Consider the following 13,242-nt stretch of genomic DNA (forward strand, 5'->3'; position numbering starts at 1 on the left):
ATTATAATGAAGTATGAAAGTCAGTTAATCATATTGTATTTTTTAAAGGAGTTAAAGCGACACATTGTATCTGATTAACTATGAGGGTCAGATATCAATGGACATTGACTATAGCCTTCAAAACAATATCTGGTCCAGACCAAGCAAACAAAAGCATGGCCCAAATATTACTCAGCCACCAGCAGTTTGAACAGTTACCAAAAGACAGTCAAGGCAAAGGGCTAACTAGGTGTATTGTTAATACTTCCTTTCCTCATAAATAAAGTAAAAGTCAATGCCAGGTTTGAAAGGTTAACATTAACACTTTTCACTTTTTTAGGACCACCTTGTATAAAACATCTCTCTACAAGTGTTGATAGATCTGGTGTTTATTCAGTAGTGTGCAAAGCCGAAGGACTCCCATTACCAAATATCACATTGGTTGAACATGGAAACATGAATTTGACTATAAACAACCAAAGCTTGATAAAGAATGGAGAAGTAAGGGTACCTGCAGTGCAAAGTAGAACTTACACCTGTGTAACAATTAATGAATATGGAAAAGAAGAATGGACTATTCAGTTTGGTATACTGGAACCTGAGTCAAAGAGCAGTGCAGCTGAACAAGGGAATTTAAACACAATCACCATAGTGTTCATTGTTGTCTCTGGAGTGCTGTTTGGTATCATAATCTTACTTGGCATTCTACTCATTAAGAAAAACCAAGGTAGGTGCTGAATTTGAAAATGTATCTACTGTACCTTTAGGGACCCCATATTTTATTATAACATTACATCTGATGTGATTTCTCCACCAAAATAGGGATAGTATTATTTTTTTCCAGTTAAATACCTCATCTATTTGAATAAATTACCACTTTTTTAATGACAAGTAAAATAAAACCTATTTATGTTGAAAGTTTATAGAGCCAGCAAATTCCAGTAAACTTTATTTGAATTACCAATACTACTGTATCATTTACATTGTCCTATATAAAAGGTGCACATGCTGTACAGTATGGTAAAGGTGTACTTTCTTATTCTTATTCTTATTTTACTATGAAATTAATTACTAATTGCTCCTTCCAGATTTTTCAATGCCATACCATTGCTCTTTCCAGATGTTTCATTTCTGCATGATTGCTCCTTCCAGATGTTTCAATGCTGTATGATTGCTCCTTCCAGATGTTTCAATGCTGCATGATTGCTGCCTGCAGATGTTTCAATGCTGCATGATTGCTCCTTCCAGATGTTTCAATGCTGTATGATTGCTGCTTCCGGATGTTTCAATGCTGCATGTCTGATGCATGCCTGCAATGCACTTTAAGAGCATTGCTTTTCTGTGTTTTAAAATAACTCAAACCTCTAGAAACCTAATGCTTTGATTACCCTCCCCAGTACCCAACCTTGCAGACTTCCTGTCTACACCCACCTCAGTTCAGAAATTCAGCTTTTCAGAAACAGCATTGGTGGTTCAAAATGGACATTGGTTAGTAAGCCTGGTTTTAAAAACTCCAGAGCTCTGAGAGGCAGTTCCAGCGCAACCCCAGGCAGCCTCCAAAACAGGCTCCACCCCAGCCTAAGCAGCCCCAGCAGGGCCCCTGAAGGTTTGCGGCCTCAGACCCACCCCTTCTCTCAACACCAGCTACAATACTGCACCTCAGACTCCTGGGTGCTCGCCACAATACATACCGGTTACGTGCTGCAGTTATTTCTCTGAGTGACCCTCTCCAGGTCTTGGCCCTCAGGCAAGAAGTAAATACATTACTTCACAGACAAGCCACTTCCAAATGGTCAGACAGCGTCACATCCTCCAGTCTCTCCGGCCGGGCGACTGGTTCACCACTATGAACTTAAAGGAAGTGTATATTCACGTTCCTATTCATCCAGTGCACAGGAAATATCTCTGCTTCGCCTTTCAGGGATGCATCTTCGAGTTTTCCATGCTGCCATTCGGCCTCTCCTTAGCCCCCCGCACGTTCCCAAAGTGCATGAATGCCATCCCAGTCCCCTTGCGGCTGCAAGGAATCAGGGTATTGAACTACCTGGAAGACTGGTTGATCTGCTTCCAGTCGCAGGAAGGAGCAATGGCCCACATGGCGATCATGACGTAGCATCTGGCGAGACCGGGTCTCACCCTCAACGATGCCAAAAGTCAATTAATACCGGTTAGTTGGATCTCCAGCTAGACTCCCTTACAATGCAAGCCTACCTGTTATATGACAGAGTAGCCACCATTCACAACTGTCTAACTCTGTTTTGTGTCAGAATTTAGTGGGTCTGATGGCCACAGCTTCATCAGCCATCCAGCTGGGGTTACTCCAAAAAATGCATACGACTCAAACGTGGCTCAATGCCTTCCGGCTACATCCCAAATGCAACAGACACCGTCAGCTGACCATGTCTCTTGTGTGCTGGGAAGCCATGCGCTGGTGAAGCCTCTCACCTGCACGAAGGTGTTAGGATGGGAGTGATCCATAGCTGTCAGGTGGTGACGACAGATGCACCCATCTCGGGTCCAGCAGAGGAGTCTGCAGGTCCTGGTCAAGTCACTGGACATCCCTGCACATAAATGCGCTGGAACAGCAAGCGGTTCACCTCGTCTCCAGCATTTCCTTCCAGTGCTCCAGAGGAGACATGTCCTTGTCCGCACAGACAACATGTGTGTAGTAACTTAGGTCAACTGACAGGGAGGACTTCAGTCCCCGGGGTTGCACCTTATAGTTTTTTGTCTATTGACCTGGGCAAAAAGGAACCTGCTATCCCTTCAGGCTGTTCATCTCCTTGGAGTGGTGAATTGGGTGGCAGACCTTCTCTCGAAGGAGGGTCCTCACCCATCAGAATGGTAACTGGTTACCTCAGGTGGTAAAGTGCATTTGGCAACATTTCAGGAAGGCCAGAGTCGATCTCTTTGCCACAGCAGAGACGACCCACTGCCCACTATGGTTCTCCCTCAACCGCTTCGGTGGTGCACTAGACATCAAAGTCCTTGCCCACGAGTGGCCCAGGATGCTCTTATACATATTCCCACTAATACCATTGCATTCCTAGAGAAGGTTCAGAGAGAGAAGGAGACAGTTCTCCTTGTGGCCCCCAGATGGCCCAGGAGAATCTGGTTTTAAAACCTTTGCCAGCTGCTACAAGGCCAGCCCTGGGAGATCCCACTACACATGGATCTCCTCAGTCAGACGAGAGGCACTGGCACTCACAATCAGGCAGATTCCAACTGTGGGTCTGGGCCCTGAACGGGACCATTTGTCTGCCTTAGGACTCTCAGACACAGTTGTCAGTACACTGCAGAATGCTAGAACCCCCTCCACAAGGTCTATACAGTAAGTGGAGGTATTTTCAAAATTGTTGTATGGCCAGAGATCATGACCCTATCTATTGCCCTATAGCAAGTTTCAGCAAGGCTCGCTAGAGGTGGCCAGGTCCCCCTCTACGCTGAAAGTGTACCTAGCAGCCATATCTGCATGCCATGTCCCCATTGATTCGGTGTCCCCAGGTGCTCATTTCCTGGCGACACGTTTTCTGATGGGCTCTTGGTGGCTACGTCCTCATAGAAAAGGACGCCCTCCCCGAGTGGAGTCTGGATGTGGTATTGGAGGCTTTCACTTAGGCCCTATTTGATTCTATACATTCCATAGAGCTGAAATACAGCCTTTTTTTGATAGACAGCCTTTTTGTTAGCCATCACCTCCGCTAAGCGGGTTAGTGAGCTACAGACTCTGTCAGTGCACAGTGCCTGTATGCGTATTTGGGATGGTGGAAACAGGGTATCATTATGCACAAACCCCACTTTCCTCCCTAAGATGGTTACGGCTTTTCAATTAAACCAGTTGTTAGAATTAGAGGCTTTCCATCCTCCTCCTTTTTCTTCGGAGGAGGATCGGAGATTGAATTCCCTCTGCCTGGTTAGGGCATTGAGAGGTTACAGTGGCTCTCAAAAGTATTCACCCCCCCTTGGACTTTTCCACATTTTATTGTGTTACAACATGGAATCAAAATGGATTTAATTAGGAGTTTTTGCCACTGATCAACACAAAAAAAAAGGCCATAATGTTAAAGTGAAAAATCAAATCTACAAATTGTTCTAAATTAATTACAGATATAAAATAGAAAATAAGTGATTGCATAAGTATTCACCCTCTTTGCTATGACGCACCTAAATAAGCTCTGGTGCAACCAGTTGTCTTTAGAAGTTACATAATTAGTTGGATGGAGTCCACCTGTGTGCAAGTAAGGTGTTTCACATGATTTCAGGTTAGATACACCTGTCTGTGGGAGGTCCCGCAATTGGTTAGTACATTTCCTAACAAAAACTAAATCATAAAGACGAAGGAACATTCAAAGCAAATCCGCAATAAGGTTCTTCAAAAGCACCAATCAGGGGTAGGATATAAAAACATTTCCAAGGCATTGAATATCCCCCAGAGCACAGTAAAGTCCATTATTAAGAAATGGAGAGAATATGGCACAACTGTGAATCTGTCTAGAACAGGCCATCCTCAAAAACTGACTATTCGACGAGAAGGGCACTAGTCAGGGAGGCCACCAAGAGGCCTATGGCAACTTTAAAGGAATTACAGTCTTCCGCGACTGAGCTGGGAGACACTGTGCATATGGTAACAATAGCCCGGGTGCTTCATAAAACATGCCTTTATTGGAGAATGGCAAAAAGAAAGCCATTGGTGAAAAAAACTCACATCAAATCTTGACTAGAGTTTGCCAGAAGGCATGTGGGAAACTCTGAGACCAAGTGGAAGAAGATTCTATGGTCTGATGAGACCAAAATAGAGCTTTTTGGCCTCGACGCTAAGCACTATGTTTGGCGCAAGCCTAACACCGCACATCATCATGAGAACACCATCCCTACCGTGAAGCATGATGGTGGCATCATCATGCTATGGGGATGCTTTTCTGTGTCAGGGCCCGGAAAGCTCGTGAAGATAAAGGGCAAAATGGATGCATTTTATTTTTCACTTTGACATTATGGACTTTTTTTGTGTTGATCAGTGTCAAGAACTCCTAGTCAAATCCATTTTGATTCCATGTTGTAACACAATAAAATGTGGAAAAGTCTAAGGGGGGTGAATACTTTTGAGAGCCACTGTATATGGATAGGATGAGAGCGCTGAGTCAGTCTGACCAGCTGTTCGTCTGTCATGGTGAAAGGGCCCTGGGTCAAGCCCCAGCACAGCAGTGGCTGTCCCACTGGATTGTAGACACTGTCTCGACTGCATATACCAATGTGGGCCTACCCCCCATCTGGGAGGGTGGAGGTGCACTCTACCAGAGGAGTGGCTACATCATGGGCCCTCTTTAAAGAGCTTCATTGACCGATATTTGTACTGCGGATAGCTGGGCTACTTCAAATTCATTCACCAGGTTCTACCGACTTAATGTGCTAGATCCTTATATGCCTTCATTAGGCACAAGGGTCCTTGAGGTTGCACGCTTGCACCACGGAGTGACTACATATTATCATTCCCGAGCATGTCACGCCCCGGAGGGGCCTATCGGCACCTCTGACATAAAATGCTCAGTAAATACCTGACCTGTGGCAGGAATATCCCAAAGTATTGTTGTTGGTCATATTCTCTTTCAGGGAACTGGGGTTATATCCGTAACCTAATGTTTTTAATAACATGATAATTGGGTGCACTTCTAGCTAATCAAAAGCATAGGAGTACTATAGGAGTCTGTTGGTAATGGCAGTAGAATGGAAAACACAAAATAGAAAAGGTTTTTTCATTATTATTATTATTATTATTATTATTATTATTATTATTATTATTATTATTATTATTATTATTATTATTATTATTAAAGGCACCAAACCCTAATCCTAACCCAATCCTTAACTGTCAATGTAATTGTGTAATTGTACAGGTAGGTTTCATGGTGCAGATGATAGAGACAGGGCAATAATGATACACTATCCATTACAGAAAATTATTTCATTTTTTCATCTCGTCATGGTTATCTTTCAATATTGTATATTATTTTTCAGCAAAAAATCTTAATCCGGAACACTTGATTTGTTCCAAGACAAAACCTACATCCAAATTTGAAGAGTAAGTTTTTCATAAATACCTATACTTTATATATTATGCTACACACTGTTATAAGATAGTATTACAAACAAATTGTGAACTACCGAATGTAAGGAAAATAGCATGGTCCCAGGTAAATACATATTGTCCCATGTAATAAAGCCCAAGTAGCATATCTCGATTTATGAGACATGAGATGATAACTTGTTAATCCGGCCAAAATATTTACAAAAAAGCAATTCCCTTATTGCTTTGTGGTACCAAGGTGTGTAGTTAAGAATTAAGAAAGAAAGAAAATAAGTTAACTATATGCCAGTACAAGTTTTTGTATTTCTTCACTGAGTCTATTTCTTTTCTTCTTTACAGGTCAGATGCAGACGAGATTTATGTGAATGTTGCAAACTGAAAACATCTGCTCAGTGCTAGCGAATGCTTTCAAATCCATTTATCAACTGTGCTACAATTATTACTGGCCCATCTTTATTGTGCTTAGATTATTTTGGTTCCTCGTTTGTTTTTTTTGTTTTTTTTAATTAATTACAGATATGCAGACATGTCATATACATCATTGTTAATTAGAGTGAGTCTGAACTACAAATACATGAAGTCACACCAGCAGGATGTAGCAGCAGCATTTCATATAGTGCTATCTTTGAAATAATATCTGCATATTCCATATTGAATTATAAAATACAAACAAATGGAGGCATGGATAATATTGCTAGTGCTATTCAATAAGATTTTTAAATGATTTCAAAATCCTGGTTAGCACTCCTTTGAGACAAAAGAATTCAAAGCCGTTTGCTTAGCTATGAATTCAACTGAATCTTTGTACTTAGTTACAGAAAAACTGTGACGAAAAGTTTTTTTAATTATTAAATATCTTTTGTTTTTGTATAAGGCTTGGTATTTCATTCATTCATTGTATAGTTCTGTTTTTTTTAATATAACTGATGTCTTTTTATGGTTGTCTATAACGATTGTCTAAGAAATAATTTAGACATAAGTCTGAAATACGACCTTATGAAATGGTATCACATATTTGCAATACGTGTAATTTACATTGGGAAATTGCATATATAATAAGGCGTTATATTATTATGTACGTAAATGTCAAAAACATACCTACACTTTAATGTTATAAAAAAAAGTGTTTATTTGTCACATTGAAAGTCAAAAGTCGCACAACATCTAGTCAATTATACGACTGTATATGCATATATATATATATATATATATATATATATATTATATATATATATATAATATATATATATATATATATTTAAAAAAAAAATTGAACTTTCTAATTTACTTACTTCAGAAGCAAAGCTATGCACTTCCACGTATTAACAGCTGAACAACCCAATGAAATCTATGACCTTGCAGGCCACTAAAAGCCACGTAGTTTAAATAAATATTTGTATTCAATTTTTAAATAACATACATGCAATAATACAAACATATTCTAAAATATATAACTTTAACATTCATCTAACCCCACAACCCATAAAATATTTTAGTGGAATATTTGCATTTACAAAAAATTATACCAGGTAATTTGTCATAGACTTTCTAAAGTGTAGGCTTGCTTTTCAGAATTCAGTATTTGGAAATGTCTTAAGTGATGTCTTGGTTACTTAAACAATATTTTGCATGGATTTTCCCAAAGATGAATATTGATCAAACTGGATCTATTGGTTTTACTGTTAATATTGTGAAGGTAATTTTACAGTTTTGTTACTACATTTTACATATGTCCAGTTTGTCTTGCACTTATTTTTCTTTATATAAAAAGTTTTTCATGTTACATGTTGGCAGTAGTGTTGCAGTACAAATCAATTTGAAACTTTTGTTTTTGTCACATTCCTTATATAAGTGACAAGCAGTATATCTTCTGGTATGTTTTTAATTACTGTAATTATATAGTGAATATACTCTATATGCTTGCATTATTACAGTATAGGTTGTAATCACTGAGATTCAATTCAAGCACAGAAAAGCTCCTACATGCTTTATAGTGTGTGTGTGTGTGTGTGTGTGTGTGTGTGTGTGTGTGTGTGTGTGTGTGTGTGTGTGTGTGTGTGTGTGTGTGTGTGTGTGGAGACAAAATTTGAGAAAATGTCCCCACAAAGATAGTAGCTCCTGAAAAAATGGTGTTATGGGGACGTCCCCACTTTGCAAAACACCTTTTTGAGAACTAAATATGCCTTTAAAAAAAAAAAATAGTAAATAGTAAATAAACAGTAAATAAAAAAAGAAAAAAAAAAAACATTGACTGGATTCAGTGAATCAACTAAATAAACTGAACTGCTAGTAGCACCTTATTATTACATTTCTCGTGCATACACAAGCTGTTATGTTGAGAACCAGTAGCCTTTATCCTTTACCAGTTACCAGTTGTAGGGTTTTTCCTTAAAGGTAAAACCCTTGGTTTTGCAGAAACTTAATAAACAATACCTCACAAATATAGTGCATTCCCAGTTTTAATAGTTTAACTGCAAGACACGAAGGTACAATGCACATTACCTGCCAGCTAAGGAGCTCTCTTTGGGGTTACCATCACCTAACAGAGCAACAGTAATATCCAATAGGCATAAAGTGACGTCATTCTTAAACAGTGACAACAACATATAACAGGGTTCATTACAAATCTCTTATTATTATTTTAGCAAATATCTTGTGTGTTTTGTTTTGCACACACTTTTTTTAATTTGGAAATTCATTGTATTGCATAACCTTTTCATCAATTCAAAACAACGTGTATTCTTTTTCTAGTCTCTTTAACTATCGGACATCAATAAACAACTTATACCAAATAACTAGTAAACAAAAATACATCTTCCAGATTTGCGAACAAACACATATGCATTGTATTGTACTTCAAAGGCAGGTTACTCAGGAAAAGAATTGGTTGTAAAACATGAAGAAAATGATTCAGTACTGATATCTATGTAGGAATATGAGTAATGGACCCTCTGTACACCTCTTCTAGAAACGTTAATAACCCCCCATCACTCTTCACAGAATGCTTAGTGCACGTGCATAAGTGACGTTATGCTTATTCCTTAAGGAAAGAAAGTGAGTGAGTTCATGCACAGATAAAAAAAAATATTCCTATAAAATCAAACATTTATGAGATAGTCAAATGCAATCTATACGAGGCTAGGAGTGTATGGGGAAAAAAAAAACTTGAAAACTGGTACAAAATCTAGGCAGTTATCGTCTTCATCCAAAATAGTGTGTTAGACGGGCGCAAGGACATTAAAAATTAAGTAACTGAATGCAACAAATATATTGGAGCTTTGTTACATGTGATAAATGAAGTACAATGTAATATATGTAAGACACCTATTATCATGCATGTGAAATCTAAAAATTCTAAAAGGTTAAAAAGTGAACGGTATGTAAATTGTATATAAATAATGAAAAATGTGTGGTTTGAGCTTCTTGTAACTCTAGGTTTAACAAGTGAATATGATAACACTTTCAGTGATACCTTGAAGATACATTAAAAAAACAGACTGAACACACACTGTATTTTCTTGGCATACCACATTGTTTGATCATATAGACCTAGGATGTTACATACTTCTATTACTGTGAAGTGTATTTTAGAATTTTCAGGAGTAGACATTATTAGAATTTAAGTGATTCAAATGGTTTCTTTTTGTTCGCTCTGATGACACCTTTGAATGTAAACATCAATCTCACTCTTCTACTTGCACCCGAAAAGACGAGACCTCTCAGGTCTTGAAAGCTTAGGATTAACTATTATTTAGTTAGTCCAATAAAAAGATATAACTTTCTCTTTGTCTATCCTGACTAGATTGGGATTTTTGAACAGTTTAAAATCCATTATGTCCAGTAGTTAATTTTTATTTTTTATTATACATCAATGGTTTAAGAAAGCCAGAAGTTTTAAACACCGTACACCTGACGCCAGCCAACAGCACAGTGTGTAACATAACATTTAAAAAGCTTCCCCTACACCATAGAGACATACATTGACACATTGCCTCCCAGTGCAGTTAATCAAGACACCTACAGTACCAATACAGCAGAACTAAAAACTATGCTAAAAATTAACTGGGTACACATTTCAGAGATGGGTTTACGTCAAGTTTTTAACCTTGTCATCAATTTCTTTTATTCTGTATCCTGTTTTTGGTGAATGAATTTGAAGAAAATCTAGACCTGCATTACACTGTAGGTCCAGTCTACTATGCAGTAATATGAAAAGAAACATTTAATATACAAGAAGAAATGTTTTGGCTACAAGAATTTCCAAATTACTTCGTTAAACGTGTTTTTATACTACTCAACTCAGTCAGCTACCAGAAATTCAGTATAATACTGGTCACACGCTCAAATGAAACCTTGAAGAGTATATTTTTAGCACATGTGTTAATAGTAAGGTTTTATCAACTGCAACACAACTCATGTGATATATGCATAAGTGTTCTTGCGGGTTAGCGTATGAAATTTTAAAATGCCTACAGCAAAGCACAAGGCTGCAATATGAAATAACATTAGAAGCTATGGCAGGGGTTCTCATCAGGGAGGGTGACACAGAAATGCAAAAATAAAAATGAAAGTAAAAGAAAATAATGATCTTCAATTCATTTTTCAACAGTATTTTATATTATCTCTAAAGCACTGTAAATATTTCAGATTTGTTTATCAGCTCAAAGGTTAGTATAGTAAACCTATAGTTTCTAAATGATCATCCATCTGCATGCATGCAGAGGAGCTGTTGTTACTGTTGATAATCACTATTGTTAATTTAAATGTAAGATTTATAAAAAAAAAAAAATTAAAAAAAAATGTTTGCATAGCATTCGATTACTATAAATCTTTATTTCACTTCTCCACCGCATGTTGATGAAGGCTGTAGCTAAATGCACCCTCTGCTGTCCCTTTCTCTTCTTAATAAACGAAACATGTTGCATTTTTAAATGGTTTTATGCTGATTCATAACGCAGAGTGGATAAAGGCATCTGCGAAATAAAACAAATAATAATGATAATACAAAAATGACGGAGTGGTAAAGTGGTAGAATGTTATTTTAAGTATTTGCTATGCTGACTAGCAAATCTGTTTTTAAAAAAATATCCAAACAATACTTCTCAAAGCTGATTGACAGAAAGTGTGCTGGTGAAGATGATCAAATTGAAGAATAAACCAACTCAAGAAGAAGGTGTGACACGGACATAATTCAATCACATTTCTTTTTTTGAAATAGCTCATTGAAATGAATCTAGACAGAAACACAACAGAGAAGCAGATATAATATATTATTGCAGGTAATAAGTAAATAACAGGGATATATGTTCTAATCTAAGGCTATCGATGCAGCATTGCCAGGTCCTGTTGTAGGTGAGCACCCAGGGTCTGGAAAGTATGGGGATGATTTTGAGAATACTATGCAGATTAAAATGACCAAGTACATTTTTTTTTTTTTTTTTAAAGAGTAGTGCATGTTACCTAAAAAATGATCAGGGTATTTCAGCAACTTTTATGCATTGTTTGACTTGGACCTTTTTGTATCATTTTTTCATAGAACAGTTTTTTTAATACTGTTTTTTTTTTATAACCACCCTTTTTTAGGATATCTTGAAACAAAACTCCCTCGCTACAGCAGTTACTGCATAGTGCAATATTTCTTCATATTTATCATACTTACTTATCACTTAAAAAGTAGTAGTGGGGTTCCAAAAAATAAAGCGTTACACATCCCCACATGTTGCTACAACTGTTTAAATAACTTACCTGTCATTTTTCTTTTCATTGTTAACATCCTGACAAATTTTTACACTGATAACTTTAAAATCTGTTTCAAAGCTCTATGTAAAATGACCGCTTTTGTGCACTAAGGTTTGAGATCTGTCCTCTAAATTACAGAAGGAAAAACAAAAAACATAAGTGCTCTGGCTTTTGTTCCTGGCCAAATAGGCACTGTATGTGTGCATAAAGGCATGACTACAAACTTCACAAGGGGTGATTCCCCTGTGCGGAAACTGTAGCCTGTCTGCCTTTAGTGCAAAAGGTCAGCAATTCAAATCCAGCAAAAAATAAAAATATAATAAATAAAAAACATCACAATATCATGGAGTGTTACTTATTTGACAATGTGGGCAATAACCCTTACACTATCAGTGCACTGGAGTGTGCTGTTCTGAATTTTCAGCTTCTGTGTTTATGGTGAACTGGTCATGTTTTTTTAAGGCTTATTTTGTAGAAAAAAAATGTATCCTGTACCAATATCTATACATTTTCAAAATATTTATTCATTAGCTCTCAAATTGTCTATATTGTTTTTTTATATATTTACATGTAGGAAAAAAAGTAACTTGACCACAAGTCTGCTTTATCTGGCTGCACACATATGAGTACATGTACTTTTCTGTTGAGAATTTCACCCCTGCCTTTAATAAAGAGTGTACTATGTTGTAAATATTTGAAATGGCACCCATAATTATGCTGAGATGGGAAGTAAATGGTAACATGATAAACATTTACAGTGCAGACTATTTTGGATTACAGTATTTATAACTTTGCTGAATAGAAAGCGAGTATTAATGTTTCCAAAGAGACTGTCTTTTGATTCTGTGCATCCAAAGACTTGTAATTAAAAGTTTAAAATTAGCCCTACTGTTTGGTATTCTGTCCTAAACCAGCAGTTTGTCTGTCCCTAAATGATATACTAAATAAACAGGAACACATTTATTTGTGAATCAGATTATTCTGCCTTTTATTGCAACTGTGGTACCCTATATATATATATATATATATATATATATATATATATATATATATATATATATATATATATATAGTGCCTATAGAAAGTCTACACCCCCTTGAACTTTTTTCACATTTTGTTGTGTCAGTGCCTCAGAGTTTCATACATTTAAATGAGGACTTTTTTTAGATAAGTCTTCACCACCCTGAGTTAATACTTGGTGGAAGCACCTTTGGCAGCATTACAGCTGTGAGTCTGTTGGGATAGGTCTCTACCAACTTTGCACACCTAGATTTGGCAATATTTGACCATTCTTTTACAAAACTGTTCAATCTCTGTCAAGTTCCTTGGGGAGTGTTGATGGACAGCAATCTTCAAGTCATGCCACAAATTTTCGATTGGATTTAGGTCAGGGGACATCTCTGTACTTTGCTCCATTCATATCCATTCCCTTCTATCCTGA

This window comes from Polyodon spathula, chromosome 2, assembly GCF_017654505.1.
Source record: "Polyodon spathula isolate WHYD16114869_AA chromosome 2, ASM1765450v1, whole genome shotgun sequence".
NCBI classification, from domain to species: domain Eukaryota; kingdom Metazoa; phylum Chordata; class Actinopteri; order Acipenseriformes; family Polyodontidae; genus Polyodon; species Polyodon spathula.